Here is an 18,669-nt window from a genome sequence, read left to right on the forward strand (position 1 = left end):
CATTTTCGTAAACTGTGGATTATCCATTTTAAAGCAAATGGAAAATGCCAGAGGACATTCCTGGGTGCGTATCACAGTTTTACAATAAGTTATATTCGGGCCACGGATCTGCTTAGGCATTTCCTGTTTAGCTTTATTGTTTCTGTTATGTGCAGCTTGTGTCATGCTTTAAATTAAGAGAAAAATCTGCAAGGAAGCATGGAAATGAAAGAGAAAAAAATTGGTCTTGAAAAGATATTCTTCCCATGGAACCCATAATTATTTTCTTCTATGAAAAATAATCATTTCAGTACTTTCTGTGTCCTGGTCTATCCTAATCTACCCGTAACACCTTTATTGGATGGTCATTAGAGGCCAGGCTCTTACATCTTTACACACATTGTTTCTTCTGCCAAGTCATCGCATGAGTGCCACCAAGACTGAGGGCTATTCAGCACGATAAACAGGGATGGTGTCCCACCCCACCCTTGGCCATAGGACTGGTTCCATAGAAGTACAAATCACTGCTTAAACTACTTTCACCTCAATATAAACCTCAGTAAAACCAGGAGACTTACAACTTTTCGTTTAACATTTAATTTCCAGAACAACAGGTTTTAGGTGTGTTCAAAAACAAGAAGCGATGTTGCAGGTTAGCGAAGAGCAGAGAGGTCGGGCTACCCCAGCTCCCCAGATCCCATGCCAAACCATGGGTGTAGGCTGCAACCAGCCATGTTTGTTCTGCTAGGCTTTGCCATCAAAAGTGCTCTTCTGCCCATGCAGTTAAGGCTCTGCTTACTTCCAGATGTCACAGACACAGATAAAGACACCTGAATCTGTGTGTTGTCACCAAAGCACCACTGATAAAGTATTTGACCTTTCCCTTCCACGTATGCAATTTAGTCCCCCTGAACATCTACTGCTCCAGTGCTGCAATAGCTCTGTAAATCGTCCCAAATGCCTTCACATTGCATTTTTGGAACCTGCACCCTCTTTCTTTCTTGGATCTGGCTGTTCAGGGCTGGGTACAGCCTGCTCAATCACAAATGGGTGTGCTGGGGTCAGCTTGTGCTTGCACACAAGCAGTGGAGACTGCCAGGGCAGGGGATGTCCTTCCTTTCTGGCTCTTCTCCCTCACTGACCCACTGCCTCTGACACAGGGACCTCTAACTGGTGTCCAAATGTTAATTCTTAACTTCCTGCTGGAAAGAAAAGCGTTCCCAATTGGGATACTGAAACTTTTCAGTGATTTACGAGCAGAGCAGTGACAGAGGGAAAATTAAGATACAGGTCATGGTTCCCAGTACTGTTTTAGTTAAAAGACTGTCCTGTCATTTTAAATCACTGCAGATTATTGATGACATTTTGAATATCAGGGAAAGATAAAGCAGTATGGTTTAAATCTGTGCAATAGAGGGAGATTAAATATATATGTGTCACAAACAATTTTTCAATTGTTGAAGGGTTGGGTAAAAGTAGTATTTTTTGAGTGACTGAAACTATATAAAATCTAGAGTATTATACCATTTTATGTATCTAATACATGAATTTAGATTGCATCTAATATATGAAGCACTGAGTTGATTTTTTACGAAAAAGCTTGACGTATTGTTATTTTAAATTCCATTCTGTCTGTTTCTATTGCATTACAAACTGGAGTCAAACATATTTTAGAAAAAAAAATATTCTCTAATATTTAAAGTTGTAAAGTTTATGCTAAAAGTATAACTTTTTATATGCAATTTTAGTATGTATTTCTTCCCCATATGCAAGGAATAAAGAGGAAAAAAAAATTGTATTTTTTTGCCTTCTCAAGGAACCATATTGATTGTTAGAGCTGTTAAAGCCTTGCTTCCCCCAGTAATTAAGACTAATGTCCTCAGCAGTATTCAATACACTGCTCTTCTGGCTCTGTCCCTTGATGGGTGAAAATAGAAGTGCCTACCAACAGCATTCTGAAAAGAAATTCTTACTGTTTTATAGATTTTCCTTTTAATTTATTACTAAATGCTTTTAACTGGAGATCATGAACGTTAATTGACGTTAACAGAATACATGCTACCTTCTGGCATGCAATTTTAATAGCTTATAAGAATGTATGAATGAGTAATACTGTACAATAAATAATACATGAGTTTACATTTTTGCAAAGCATTTAAAATAGTTTAGCTTCTTTCACATCATCTGCTTAATTCACACATTCATTTTCTGAAAGGCTTATTGTTATTAGAGGCACTTATAAAAGAGAAAATGAAGTTGAATTGATAACACAGAGAATTCCTACAATCAGGCCTTGGCTTATTCTTGAGAAAATGCTATAAGCTAAATTAACTTCGGCTCTCTCAAAGATAAATTCTGCTTTCAGATGGTGTAATTCAAGAAAATTCAATTGAAATTAATTGAGGGGTGTAAATCTGGAAATATTCCAGTTGAATCAATGGAGTTATTAAGCATTTATAATCTTGTGAGAGGAAAAATGTGTCCTTTAGTCAGCTAAAATACCCTAATGTGTTGGCAAATGCTTAAAACAGTTGTGTATTTCCACTGTGAATTTCTGCTTGAAATTAATAATTCCTATTCTTTGGATAAGACAAAAGGAAATATTGCACTTTGCTGAACAGAAACTCAGGACAATATGGAAAATATGCGTAAAGCATTTGAGGTGAAATTAACTTCAGACTTTGTTTGCACACCAATGCACAGCTTGCCTGGAATCAACATTGTCTCAAATAAATGAATTAAAAATATCTCTAGCTCTACAAATACCCAGCACAACATATTAATACAAATCATTAATAAACAGAACTCATTGTCAAACAACTAACTAACTGCATCCTCTTTTGGGCTCCTTTTTAGATTAGTTTAAAATACGCTATTTGTAGGTGATGGACTGCCTTTACTATGAGTCATCTTGAAACAATTACCCTGAATGTTTTGCTTCTAATGAAAGAATTATATTTTTAATTTTTCATATGGGATGAAATACACAACCAACATATGATTAGCTGCTTTCTAGGTGTGTAGTGTTGCATTGCACAGCCCAGTGCATTATAGTATTAGATTGATTAATCAAATTCTGAAATACTTTTAAAGTCAAAACATTACTCTTGTTTTTCAAACATGAATTTTATCCACAGACAGCATTTCAAGATCAGTTTTCTCATTTAAAATTGCTGTTACACATTGGAGTGTAAAGCACCAAATAGCTATTTGACAGAAAAAAAAAGGAATAAAATAGAGTCCAGAATCGACATGCCTCAGAAAATAACAAAACCTTCCTAACTGATAGACTAAAAGCAGAAGTGAAAACTTTACTGATTATTAAGTAAGTAAATAACATGGCACTTACCTCTATGAAATCAGTGAACAGCAGAAAACTTTGGCGGAACAATTTACAACAGCTGATGCGTTTGTCCCGGGAATGTGCTCTTCCTAATGAATGGGCTTTTAACTAATGAGAAACTGAGGGCGTCTGAAGGTAAGGCAGAATTTTACCTAAACGGTCATCATGTCATTGCAAAATAAGTAAATAAATTCATTACAAAGTTAGCTGTATCACTTCTAAGCAGCCTGGCTCTTGCTATAATATTTTTTTATCACCTACTTTTATGGCCTGATAAGAGAACAACCGGACTGGTGTTTGAAAAGAATTAAGTTGTGTTTTGAGAGTTGCACTCTCTGTACTCAGCAGCTACAGGCATTAACATCAGGGACAGCTCGGCCACTGCGGCACAGGGAGAAGCAAGGATGCTTGCAACATCAAGCAAACAAAATAGTTCAGGAAGAGCTATTTTAAAAAACTGGCTGGATGGCCAGGCCCAAAGAGTTGTGATGAATGGAGTTAAATCCAATTGGTGGTCGGTCACAAGTGGTGTTCCCCAGGGCTCAGTACTGGGGCCAGTTCTCTTTAACGTCTTTATCAATGATCTGGATGAGGGGATTGAGTGCACCCTCAGTAAGTTGCAGACGACACAAAGTTGGGTGGGAGTGTTGATCTGCTTGAGGGTAGGAAGGCTGTACAGAGGGATCTGGAAGGGCTGGATCGATGGGCCAAGGCCAATCGTATGAGGTTCAACAAGGCTAAGTGTCAGGTCCTGCACTTTGGTCACAACAACCCCATGCAACGCTACAGGCTTGGGGAAGAGTGACTGGAAAGCTGCCTGGTGGAAAAGGAGTTGGTCAACAGCCAGCTGAATATGAGCCGGCAATGTGCCCAGGTGGACAAGAAGGCCAATAGCATCTTGGCTTGTATCAGAAATAGTGTGGCCAGCAGGACCAGGAAAGTGATTGTGCTCCCGTACTCGGCACTGGTGAGGCCACATCTCAAATACTGTGTGCTGTTTTGGGCCCCTCACTACAAGAAAGACATTGAGGTGCTGGAGTGTGTCCAAAGAAGGGCAACAAAGGTGATGAAGTGTCTAGAGAATAAGTCTTGTGAGGGGCAGCTGAGGGAACTGGGGTTGTTTAGCCTGGAGAAAAGGAGGCTGAGAGAAGACCTTATCGCTCTCTATAACTACCTGAGAAGAGGCTGTAGCGAGGTGAGTGTCTGTCTCTTCTCTCAAGTAACCAGTGATAAGATGAGAGAAAACAGCCTCAAGTTGTGCCAGGGGAGGTTTAGATTGAATACAAGGAAAAATTTCTTCACCAAAAGGGTTATCAAGCATTGGAATGGGCTGCCCAGGAATGTGGTAGTCACCATCCCTGGAGGTATTTAAAAGACATATAGATATGGTGCTTAGGGACACGTTTTAGTGGTGGGCTTGGTAGTTAGCGGTTAGGTTAACAATTGGACTCGATGATCTTAAGAGTCTTTTCCAAAGTAAGTGATTCTATGATTTGGACTTCACCCAAAGTGCTCAGTCTTTGCTATTCCCTGAACATGACACCTGCAAGCAAACCCCAGGGACTGCTGGTTCCGGATCCCAGAACTGAGGGCTGTGGCATGGTGTGAGTAACCAAAGCAGGGCAAGAGGGACCAGCAATATCACAGCACTCTTATGTGCTCTTCAAAGAGGCTTTTAAAATGACTCGGCATGACAACAGCTTAAACAGCTACATTTTACCTCAACAACCAGTCAAAAATCCATCAGATGTATGGGGATGGATAGAAGGAGTCCCTACATATGGGAGTATGATGATCAGGGACATTTGTGTATTGTAATGGTGCAGACAAGGATGTCAGAAACATCCACATCCCCATGTGGGAACTGTCAAGTGTAAAAGAAGGAAACTGGTCAGTACTGGAACCAGTGCTATTTAACATCTTTGTTGGAGACATGGACAGTGGGAGTGAGTGCACCCTCAGCAAGTTTGCAGATGATACCAAATTGTGTGGTGTTGTGGAAACACTGGAGGGAAGGGATGCCATCCAGAGGGACTTTGACAGGCTGGAGAGGTGGGCCTGTGAGAACCTCATGAAGTTCAACAAGGCCAAGTGCAAGGTCCTGCACGTGGGTCGAGACAATCCCAAGCACAAGTACAGTCTGGGCAGAGAATGGTTTGAGAGCAGCCCTGAGGAAGATTCTGGTGGATGAGAAGCTCAACATGGGCCAGCAATGTGCACTGGCAGCCCAGAAAGCAAATCGTATCCTGGGCTGTATCAAAAGAACTGTGGCCAGCAGGTTGAGGGAGGTGATTCTGCCCCTCTGCTCTCCTGATACCGCATCCTGGAATACTGCATTCAGCTCTGGAGTCCCCAACAAAAGAAGGACATGGAGCTGCTGGAGCGGGTCCAGAGGAGGGCCACGAAGATGATCCGAGGGCTGGAGCACCTCTGCTATGAAGACAGGCTGAGAGAGTTGGGGCTGTTCAGCCTGGAGAAGAGAAGGCTCCGGGGTGATCTTCTAGCAGCTTTCCAGTACTTAAAGGGGGCCTACAGGAAAGCTGGAGAGGGACTTTTTACAAGGGCATGTAGTGATAGGACAAGGCGCAATGGATTTAAACTGAAAGAGGTCAGATTTCGATTAGATCTAAGGAAGAAATTTTTTACATTGAGGGTGGTGAGGCAGTGGAACAGGTTGCCTAGAGAAGTCGTGGCTGCCCCATTCCTGGAAGTGTTCAAGGCCAGGTTGGATGAGGCTTTGGGCAACCTGGTGTAGTGGAGGATTTCTCTGCCCATGGCAGGGGGGTTGGAACTAGATGATCTTTAAGGTCCCTTCCAACCCTAACCATTCTATGATTCTATGATTCTATGAAACCCTGGGTTTCCTCATCTTGTCAAGTATGACTATTGCCATTTAAGTATTAAATCTGAAATAAATACAGGAAACAAGTACAGAGAATTATTGGAACAACTACAGACATTTTTGTTGTCGTTGCCACGTTTGTCTCCAAATCTGCATGGCTATTTGAATTAAATAGGAAATAAATAGGTCCCTGAGCCCTGGAAATAATAAAGGCAAGTTTCTTATGGGACTGTGTTTCCTCCTTCACTGAGCTCCAAACTGAGCTTTCCCAAGGCTGAGGCATGCACAGAAGATCTCTCCTGCACTGGTTCTCCAGCTTGCAGCATGACTGTCTTTTTTTCTTGCCTTTTACTCAGCAGGTTGTTTCCATCGATGGGTAGACATGAGATGGCCTCTGAGACCTGAGCCCCTCCTGAGTGTCCGGCTGGCAGTTGCTGTCGGGGAAGGACACGCAATTACACAGACAGACAGAAAGACAGACTTGTGCCCATGTCAACACGCTCTGTGAGGGCTTTGGCATCCCTTCTCCAATGAGAAAGGCTGAAATAACCTCTCATTACCTACTCCTGACCAATGCCTTCAGCAGATATGCTAGAAGGTGCACTTAACAGCTGTCCCATATGTGCCTTGGGTCAGACAGTGCACCCCTGCCACGCTGCTGAGGTGTCCATCACCGCCCGTCCGTAGTCCAGCAGCCCTGTGCCACAGCCCTGCGCTTGGCGTTCCCATCCCGGCGGGCAGCACGCGGGCTCACCCAGCCGGCACGGCTTTTACTGAGCACCCACCAGGACTCAGCAACAGCTTATTGAGAACAAAGCACAAATTATTCACCTAAAATAGAACACAGGACAAAGGGTAAAATTAAATAGCTCTTTATATTTGGCCTTATATCCATTTTCCTTTTTAAGCCATCGTAAAGGTCTCTTCAGCCCACTTATCTCAGTCTGTAGTCTCAGGGGCGTAGACCAACCTGACGTATGTGTGAAATGCCTCTTTCTCAGTGTGTTTCTCGCTCCATCTTTCCCTTGGACGGTGGCTGCTAACTCACCTCCATCTTACTACACCCTTACTCTGCTTGTAAGGGTTAGCATCCCCTTAGACCCTCAGCTCTGCACAGCTCTGCCTTGCCAGCCCTGCGGCGATACTCCCCTTTACTTTCATTCTTGTCTGAGCCTCATTTCACTCCACTCATTTTCCTTTTTCTTATCCTGTGCTCAGGTGAATATGAAGCAAACTGAGGCATAAGTCACGAGGAACTGATTTCCATTGTTCTTTTTGTTCTATCTGTTCGAATGTACCACGCAAAGAATAACTTTCCAATTAAATGCTATTAAAAATATCAGTATGTAAGAGTAAAATATATACATGCTGTGCACATGTATTTGATTTATATACATATGTAGGCGAAATCTTTGATATAGTCAAAAAATAGATCTGAACACATTTAAAATAGAGCAGTAGGATGGAAAAAACATCTCAGATAAATCAGTAGAAGGTATTGCATTTCTTTGACTGAAGTGGGAAAGAACAACAAATTCGAAATAAATGGCTGGCACCTACCAAGATACCACCCACTCCAGGGTTTTACTCAGAACCGCACGAAAAAGTGAATCCTGCAGGGTGAGCAGGAGGCAAAGACAACTCAAGGACTCTCTTCTTCAAGACATCACAGAGTCATTTAGGCAGCGCTGTGAGCTGCTGTAGTGAGAGAAATGCCTCCAACCATTGGGGAAAAAAAGCCAACAAGAGAAAAAAGCATGTGTTCCGGGTGATGAAACAGCACCCAACAACCCAGAATGGAAGAAAGAGCTTTGAGAACAAGTCGTTTCTCTTTCACAGTACTGCTTGATGGTAATACTAACACTTAATAATTAAGTCAGTGTAATACTCCCACCCACCAAAGGTTTTGAGTTTTCACCTTTCTTTCCAACTGCGCTTGTGTGGGCACTAAGATCTCAGGGTGTTTTGTTGCTTTTGTTATTTTTACTTGATACCGCAGTTACATTTGGTATTTGAGAGACGGAGATCACGAGGGAGGTGCAACAATTGCCATGAGTCAGCAGCTATCCATTCCTGCCATCTGACAACGGGATGCCCGTGCGTGTATAAATATATATAATTCTGACAGAGAGGAGGAGAACAACACCAGGATTAGCAGCCCAGCTCCTGCCAAGCTCCCCCTGTGCCATACAAAGCTTCTACTTAAACTGAGAGCCCGGAGCAGCCTTGCTGGGTCTCCCCGGACTCAGCTGGTGGGTGTCTACATCAGGAGCCTTCCCAAGTTCTGCTCCTTCTCAGCAGCCGGACCTCAGCCTCAGCCACACAGAAAATGTTCTGTGGGACAGAAGGAATGACGGGCTGCAGAAGAAGAGAGGGAACTGTAGGGAGAGACTGTTGGGGGAATAATTCTGGGAGAGGCTCATGCTTTGGTTTTATCTGAATTACAAATGAAACTGAGATGTTTAATGGAAGGAATCTGAGGAAGAAAGCTGTACTTTACTAGAGTGGTATTTGTTTAGAGTCAGAGAGGAAGCTCAACTATTCCCATCTAAAAATAATGATATTTTTATTTTAAGTTTCATTCCTGATAAATATAATCCAGCTTCCTATGCATCAAGAGAGAAACGCCTCAGGAAATCACGATATGAACATGGGTTGCCACTTTAATAAACTGTAGTCTGTTCTCAAATATAGATCTGGTTGGGGGTTTGTTTTCAGATAACTGACAAAATAATTAGAACGTATGTTTCCTAATTAAATACCAAGCAGTTATTAATATTAATGTTTAAAGAATATAAGAAAAATATGGAGTCCAGATATGTATTAAAATCCAGGTTCTGCACCATGTCACAGATGCGTTCTGAACAATAAATTGTTCTTAAAAACTCACATCTTATTAAACAACTGGACTAATATAGCAATTCTATGAAGAATATAAGTTTAATAACAAAATTACTTTTAAGAGTTTTAGACAAAATTAAATTCAACACTGCCTACAGAATAACTCTTTATGCTCCATACGTAGGAATAAAAGACTGAGAAGGTGTCTAGGAATAATTCAGTATCAGACTGAGTTTTAATACTGATTTTTAAAATAAATGTTGTCAAGTTGATTAGACCTGTGTGCAATGGGCTTAGTTTCAAGCCCAAACATGTACCTGGACCAAAATTCCACTCCTAAGGGTCTATTTTATTTAAAGTTAATGTGAATTAAGAGGCCTCATACCTCTGTGGTCAGATTTCCAAGTCACATCATTGTCTGAAGATGCAAACAGGCACTTACTGACGTTAAAAGCAGTTGAACAGATTTGGCTTCATAGGACTAAGGGCTCGCAACTGTAAAATTATTCAAATTCCTGTTTATTGGTGATTTCAGTGCAGTCAGGCACCTAGCTGTCTTTGGGCATAAGATTGAGAGCACTGAACCAGGTTTATTGCTTTTGAAAAGATTATTAGATAGTTATCTGCACTTTAAGCCCTTATGTAATTTTATAAACCTATTGCTTCAAGGGTTAGAGGGTTAAAGGATTAGGTCTCTCTCTTGTATTTCTAAACACATTTAATCATAAATACTGGACATTTGATTTTACAGATAGATAAACTAAAACTAAAACGCACACTAAAAATATCTGGCTAACCGTGAGACAGAATAAGCTGCCTCTCCCAGCTTTCTGTTCAGACAGGGACAAGTTTGGGATGCTGATACTGACTGTTAGCTGCCTTTTTGTCAATGTGTATCACCGACACCTTTTTGGGGAGCAGCACTCTGGTGTAACAGGCTTTCAGTGAGGATTGGCCGAAGTTAAGGATGCTCAGGCCACCTCTGCCAGAAAAGTGCTTGGCCCCCGTTGCCAGCACTCAGCCTCCTCCCTCAAGCTGCAGGATCAAACCAATCTACCCCACTTATTTCGCTGGGAGGCATCAAGCTGCCTGCTGCTGAATTGCCAACACAACCTACAGATGACAAACCATATATACACACACATACACATATATTTATATATAAAAAAATATAAACTCTTCTCAGTAGGAGCATCTCTGAGTAACATACGTGCAACCTGCGTGTGAGTGGCACTTCTGCCATGCAGGAAAAGATAGTGGGTGTGTGCAACTTTAGGATGAAACAAAGGCCAGACCTGTGAATACCAAGGCAATTACAAATCAGCCAACACCAAGGTGAAGTTCAGGCTAGCGATCTGGTTTCGTTAGGAGAAAGATCAGGGATTTAGCAGTGTTACAAGGAAATTTTGCAATAAAGTTAAAGGTTCTAGCCAGGGATCATCTAATGTTCCCTTCTAGCCTAATGCAAAACATAGGAAATTAAGGACAAACCCCCTTCACTTTCTCTATGTTTTCTGAAAAACATAAAAATCCAGTATCAGTACAAGTTGGGGACTGAACTGTTGGGGAACAGCACAGGGGAAAGGGACCTGGGGTCCTGGTGGACAGCAGGATGACCATGAGCCAGCAATGTGCCCTTGTGGCCAAGAAGGCCAATGGCATCCTGGGGTGTATTAGAAGGGGTGTGGTTAGTAGGTCGAGAGAGGTTCTCCTCCCCCTCTACTCTGCCCTTGTGAATATTGTGTCCAGTTCTGGGCCCCTCAGTTCAAGAAGGACAAGGAACTGCTTGAGAGAGTCCAGCGCAGGGCCACAAAGATGATTGAGGGAGTGGAGCATCTCCCTTATGAGGAAAGGCTGAGGGAGCTGGGTCTCTTTAGCTTGGAGGAGACTGAGGGGGTACCTCATTAATGTTTATAAATATGGATAGGGTGACTGTCATGAGGATGGAGCCAGGCTCTTCTCACTGGCATCCAATGGATATAAGCAGGAACATAAGAGGTTCTGCTTAAACATGAGGAAGAACTTCTTCCCAGTAAGGGTAACAGAACACTCGAACAGGCTTCCCATAGAGGTTGTGGAGTCTTCTTCTCTGGAGATGTTCAAAACCCGCCTGAACGCATTCTTGTGTGATCTGATCTAGGTGGTCCTGCTCAGGCAGGGGGATTGGACTAGGTGATCCTTTGAGGTCCATTCCAATACCTAACATTCTGTGATTCTGTGATTCTGTGATCCATTTAAGACAGAACCTCTTACAGCAACGCCTCTGCATTTCCACAAATATTTAATTCTGTGGGTAAATGCAAAAAGCATGCACTTCAGTAACATTATCTGAATGTATCCAGGGGTTTGGTCAGTCTTACTTTTTAGATGTTCTTGCAAGGAGCTCCTGAGATAACACTCAGCATGCTTTGCACTGAGATAGCTGAAATCTTGCTCTAGCGATGGTTATGTTTACATTTCAGACACAACACAAAGATAGAAAACGTGTTTAAAGCTCAAAGCCTGCAATCATTTATAAGCTTATCAACACTCAGAACATAGTTTTGGAGAGATAAATGCTTTATTAACAACTCTTACAAAATCAGATCTGTGGCTCCCCAACTCAATACCTCCATCCATCAGAGAAAAGTTGGGCTGTCTTGCTGAACACGTTTCCCTAAAGATAAGAGTCAGCAAGTCTGAGATGCTGCTGTCTGAAGGGATACTTTACTCAAAGAGTTTTTCCTAATTTTTTTTTTTTTTCTGTGATACCACCATTATTTTGGCACTCCTTTAGAAAAAAACCTTGTGCGTTCACTTTTCTCTGCACATAGATTAATTTTTGTTGTCACACCAAAGGGCATTGGTAATCTCATCACACAGAAAGAGAATAAGTAACAGACCTCATTCCTGATTGAACAGAAGAATGAAGCTATATTTAAAGTGTAAGGAGGAAGAAATGGAATTTATTGTTCAGCTTCATGCAGAGAGGTGGCTGACTCACAGGCCTGTATGGCTGACGATACTTTCAAGCAACAGCAGGAGATAAATGAATAAGGAGAAAAAAATGTCAATTTAAGTTGACTAAAGAGGAAGCTAAAGAACTTGACTTCCCACATACTTCTGCAAGGCAACTTTCTTCTGTTTCTATTGTATAGCCAGAAAGCAGAAGCTGGGGCCTGTGGCTAAATCACATCTCCACAATTTCTGTAGATTTGCTAACATGGTATGGAAACAAGCAGGCTCATAGGAAACTCATGAGATCAGGTTAGTCCTCCACATTGAAAAAGAAGATTTTTCACTTCCACAATAAGTATTTTTGGATGCTAGTAAAACACTTTTTGCAGAAAAGAAGTCTTTGCTTATCTATGTACATATATATACATATATATATAGAAATCACAATCAGAAACCCACTGCTCACAAAATTCACTTCAAATTTTAGACTCATTTTCTAAAGTCTGTACTGTGCACTTGGTTAAGTGGGGATGGTAACAGTAAGTTGCTGATAAAAACAAGGGATCTGTTTTTCTGAAATTATTTAGCCCTTTTCTTTGTTGAACACTCAGGCTCATGAAATGTTGTCAAAAAGTTGTTTGTCAGCTGGTAGGAATATGATAAACATAGATATTTGCAGAAGCATTCACTTTGGTCATGTCGCTCGGCCTTTTAAAAGCTCTTTGTGGGGGAGAAGTGAAAGAGGAAAGACTGTAAAAATGCTGAAGATAAAACAGGGATGGGGGAACCGTGAACCATCACCCAGATTTCCACCAGCATTGCATACATCCGTTACACCACACTAAAACAGAGAGCAAATGGGAGACGTTCATCGCACACTGGGGCAGCGGCGTCTGCAGGGGCGGCGATGCTCAGCGCCCCAGGCACCAGAAAGGCAGCCATGGGGAGAGAGCCATCTCATACCTCTGACACAAGTCCTTTCTAATAACCATTCTTCTAATGTATGAACGTCCTTTCCAGCTTCTTTTCCTTCTTTCCATTATTTTTTCATCAATCCTTTCTGCTTTCTGTCTCAATGAGAACCCACCTTAGACTTTAGCCAGGCAGATCGTCTTAACCCTGCTACATTTAGCTTAGTGCAGCAAGCTAAAAAACAGCCCCAAACAATCAGATCTAGTTCTTAAAAAAAAAAAAAAAAAAAGTTTTCCATGAATTGTAGAGAGGAAAATAAGAGCAAAAAGGCAAATGTTTTTCCTGGCCAGAAGAACACAGTTTGGATCATGTGCTCCAAAGCTACCCAGATACAGAAGCTAGATTTTCCTGCCTTTGCTATTCCTTCTTCCTTCCTCTTCCTACCAGAGAGCTTTGTTTTGCTTTAGAAGGAAATATGATTCAATTTTAACTTTGAAACACAAAAGCCACCATCTGAAATCAACACTTTTTTTTTTACAGAAGAGGCATTAATTACGACTTTAAAGACTACCAAATGAGAGGTTTTTTTCTCTAAAAATATAGTATAATATAAAAAATATGATAATATAAATTAGAATTATTTAGAAAGATGATGTACAGATGTTTCTAACAAGATTTAACCCAAATTATATCCACTTATTTGAAAATCTTAACCTTAATTTTGCATTTTTTTCTGTTTTCTTTCTCCCTTCTCTCTATTCATCTTCTTTTTTTTGGCATTTTAATAAAAAAGATATGTAATTTTGTTTCTCACATAACTAGTGAAAACCAAGGGCCTTGCAGCATAACCTCGAATCCAGATTTTTGTGCAAATTAAGGAAGTAGTACCGTCAATTTCCATAAGTTTGTGTCTCATCTTTAATATTCATTTTTCAAGTACAGGCTGCATGTGCATATAGGGAACTCCCATAAGGAATCAGACTACCTAGGAATCGGAGAAACATCCTGTGTGACTTGGGCTGGGACACATCCTTAGGCTTGCAGCTTGCCTAAACAAACCAGGTATGGAGCTGTCATACTACCTGAGTCATGCAAAGTCCCATACTTGCGCAACATGAAGTAAATGATCCCTTTTGCCACCCATGGGGATGGTAACGTGCTTCAGGTGGTGAATAACCTGTTCCCTCCAGAGTCAGGGATTACTGTAGGGATGACACCGTATCACCTGGGCCAGGCAGAAGCCGGATGTGACGGGGAATTACCTCAAGATAATGACTTGCTTCATAGTTGGGAGGTGAATTCATGCTTTGTCATCAAGATACTTGTATTAGGGTTTCTATATTTCAGAAGAGTATGTTGGGCAATAAAACCACTTGAAACCATTTCAGTCGTTCACCTGCTGTTCCTAACTGTATGAATAGAAACAGTTTTGAATTATACTCTCAAATCAAATTCACAAGGCTGCCTGAGATCAGTAGGAGCCTATGTGTTCTGAATTTTGGTAGGAATCAGGCACACAATTCATTTGAATAAAAGGCTGGTTTTTCCATGTTAAATACAGATTAGGATTTCCATGATAAAACATAAAATTATGCCTCTATACTTAGCAAATTAAAACATATTCTCAGCATGGGTTGGACTGGCAATAATGTGCATGGTCAAGTTTGCTTAATGCTTTTGCATCATTAGACACTATTTTTGGGGTACTTGAACCTCAAATAAAACCAGGGTGACCCTCCAGGCTGTTTTGCTCCCCTGCACTTTTTTGGGTGCCCTGCAGAAGAAGCAACCAGGGAAGCGGGTAGGACATACTGCTGTATGGATGGGAGAAGGTCAGAGCAAAAGCCAAGGCATCCAGAGGGACTGGAAGGGCATGAGTAAAGGGGAGCTAAGGATGGGGACAGACAGCTGCCAAGGGGCTGCCTCTTTTGCCATGGCCTACTCTTTCAGCATCTGACTTTAAGATAATTTTACAGGTGAAGTGTAATACAAACCCATAAATTCGTTTCTTACTCTTTCACTTTTTCACCTGTAAGGAGGTGAAAATAATAATGAACAGCAGTTACCATCCCAAAAGTTCTTCTGAAGTGACTATAAAAATGGTACTGTCAATGTTCTGCATTTTTTACTCTTTCTTCACGTTTAGTTTAAAAGTTAGAAGGGTTTAGTCTTCTTTTTCTATTTGCCAATTTTGTAAAGCCAGCAGCAACCTAAAGGAAAGCTGGTAGCTGGTAGCTTTCCACCCAATTAATCATTCCTGGCAACAAAGGCTCTCAGATGTGTCTCAGCCACACATTGGCAACCCCACTCTTTTTAAATTAAACAGTTATATCTGTGCAGATCGCTCGTCTTCAGCACACTTCCTCAGATATAATGTATTGAAATTTCCTAAATAATTGTTTTTACAGTGCACAGAAGGAAACAGAAACCCACTCAGACCAGGCGCTGTGACTCTGAAGAGCTGGCAGCTACAATATGCACTAACGGGCTGTTTCTGCCACGCAGATTAGAAATGTGTCCCTGGATTCATGCAGGATTGTATCTTACTCTTGTGAAGAGGGCCAGCACAAGGACCGTATGTCATTTAAATCACATTTCAATGCTATTTTAAAGGCACTGGTAGGACTCCTGTGCTCCATCACCCTTTTCATGGGGATTGATTTCCCAAGTGTCAGTTTTGTACTGTTTTCAAAGGAAAATCGCACTTTAAGTTGAGAAGTGGCACCATCTTGTGGGTGAAAATGAAAGTGTTTTTTCCTTTAGTAAATCTAGTTGGTTTTCACTTTTCTCCTGTTACCCCCTCCCCCTTTTTGTTCTCATAATTGTACAGAGTAGCCTTTTGAGTCTAAAAATAATCATTGTTTCAGAAGGCTTTAGAGCAGAGTTGTGCTCCATGATGTAAAAAGTGCGCAATATTTTGATAACATATCATGCTACATAGATTTCTGAGACATCAGCTAATGTCTATGAATGATTTTTGAAAAACCCTTCTGAGGTCAGCCGCAGAATTTTTTTTTTTTTTTTAAAAAGGCAAGTTAAAATACGTCTATCGAGAAAATAATGGCTACATTTGCAGTGCCCATGTCTTACTCTCAGAAGTGAGTCAAAATTTTTCAAATCAACATATAGAGGATTTCAGTTTGCTTAAAAACTGAGATATGTGCCTTCAGTCTGAGAATTGTCAAGACCCAGACTCATTTTTCTCAGTCTTTTTTTTTAAAAAAAATGAAAAATCTTGATTTCTTCTACTTTTAAAGGACTAGTCAGGCTTGTCAGCAACCTACTGTGGAGACAGAAAAGAGAAGAACAAGAATATTGTTGATGATAGAGTATTACTGTCTTGTTTAATATGCCAACAGCTTTAGGGCTAAGATGTGTAGTGCTTGAGCTAACTTATTTAAAGGCATGCCCATAAGTACTGTCAGTCATCTCAGTGGGATTCATGTCTCCTTCGATACCACCAGCGCAAATGTCTACACCTGAACTGGTCACCAAGGTTCCTTTTGAAGTCAACAGGGAGTAGCAGCTGCTTTTAAGGTGCAGTTTATCTCACCGTGTACCAGATATCTGAAATAGATCAGTTGACTCATACCCTTAAAGTGCTTATTTCTCTTCTTTGGTTATAAAGGGAAGAAGATGTGATTAGCATGGACGTAGGTAGCTCCTGGAGCCATCTGCACAGTCAAATGGATCCCACCCCTTGTGCCTCATATACACGGCATCATCAAGATTTTTTGAGCCCTGTGGATGATATTTAATTCAGCACTTCAAATTACTTAGTACAGACTATCTTAAATATGGATTTCCAGAAGAAGCTATTAAAATAGCTTAATGTAGGGCTGCACACACTGTGTCAGGAGGTTGACACGATCCTTTGTGATGAACCTATGAGAGGAACTACATACTATAGCACTGGTTGCTTTACATTTAGATGTTTTCAGTACTTTTTGCATTTTATAAGTGCATGTATAAAATTGCATTAACAAAAGTTAATGCACAAAGTAACAATAACCTCTCTTTTTAATCACTGATATACAAGTTAACCCTAAGATAGTTGCTGTTAATTACAGCTGTTTTCCAAAATCAGTGCCAGAATATGAGCTAGACTGTAAAGCAAAACCTAGCATAAGAGTATTCTCCTTCCAAAAGCAGATACTTCTGCAAAGAATGTGGTCCTGCCTTGGCATTACCCCTTGCGAGCAAAGCTCGGAGGCTGTTTCCCTGTTACTGAACAGAAGGCTGAACTTCACAGTAGCTGGGTACAGCTCCTTTCCTTGACCCCGTTACAGGACTAGCTGCGCCCAGAAGCATGGGGAGAAACAGGAAGGCTGTTCGGTTTTGCTGCCAGGTGTGGAGATCATCTCTGGTGAGAGGAAGAGGTGGGACAAGTCTCGTCCGTCCTCCTGGTTTGACACAGGACAGCCGTTCAGAGTCTTCTGCTGCCTAAAGCTCACGCAGGAAAACAGACAACGTCCGAGTGTCTCCACCTTCAACCCCCCAGGACCAGGACTCTGCCCTTCTCCTGTGTCACCACCAGCTCTGCTTCTCTGTCAGGACCAAGGCACAAGCCTCGTTGGACACACCTGGCACCCACGTTTCTGGACACAGCTCTCAGAGTTTCCAGTTCTTGAAGGTTAAGCTGCTAGGGCATTACCCACCCGGACTTTATGCCACATCTTACCCTCAGGGAGGTGAAGGTCTCCATTTCAGAACTGCTGACTCAGAAAATACCCGCAGGGATTCCAGGTGGGATATATCCTCTCTGAGATCTCCTTCCCATGATCCATTCTTCTTTTGAGAAGGGATATTCCAGAGCACTACAAGGATGCACGTTGTAAAATAATGGCAGCATTAAGAAACATAAGAATAGAAAGAGATATACTTATATAGAGAAAGAGTTGTAAAGGCAAATCATAAGAAGATGCTTCCCTGAAATCTTACTGAGTAAGACTGTCATTAGCTACCTGTGAATTTCTAGAGATTAAGCAAAACAGATTTAAAGTGTATACAGCAATCCAGCCTAATTATTCACCTGATGAGGAAAAACACCAGAACCTCGTGCAACAAACTGAGAACATATTAGAAAAACGAAAAGTTACAGAAACACAGTACAGACATAATTTGAGTAAGATACACTGTCTAGAAGTTACCTGTCCAACGTTTAAGGAAAGAGGACAATTCCTAGCCCAACACAAAGCCCTTGGCAAAGTTAAGAGTTTGCTCAGGTTCCCTGGCTCCACGTTCGTAGGAAGCATTTGCATGGACAAAAATCATTAGGGAAATATTGCCTTAGGCAAGGCAAGAATCTAGTTGACCCTTTGGCCAATTCTTGGACTGAATCTCTTTCATGTTAGAAGTAGTCTGGCTCATTTAAATGTTAGCCACTCCACCCACTTTTTCATCTCCTGCTGTGTTTCTCAGGTTGAAAATGTCACTGAGAGTAGAAGCTGTTCCTGCAGCACCCTGGGCCAGACAGCGAGCGTGATGCAGCCAGAACCTTTCCCCAAATCTCTTCTCCTGTCAATTGCAGCCCATCACGATGGGTCTGCAATGTCTCAGAATAAAGACAAGTGTATAATTTCAATGGAAAATCCTCTAAACTTTGCTTCATCAGTTTGAATAAAATTTCAAGTGAGACTGAGAGAACCCAGCGCCGGTTTCATAATTGCAGAAAGCTTGGTCACTACCATTTGTCATGCTGACTGCCATGTTAATTGTTGCGTTCTCTGCATTTCCTTGATCTGCCTATATTAGAATGGGCAACACCTTAATACAGCTTCTCTTTTTCAGCATTTGTGACAGGGCAAAATGAGGG

This window comes from Tauraco erythrolophus, chromosome 4, assembly GCF_009769465.1.
Source record: "Tauraco erythrolophus isolate bTauEry1 chromosome 4, bTauEry1.pri, whole genome shotgun sequence".
In the NCBI taxonomy this organism is placed as follows: domain Eukaryota; kingdom Metazoa; phylum Chordata; class Aves; order Musophagiformes; family Musophagidae; genus Tauraco; species Tauraco erythrolophus.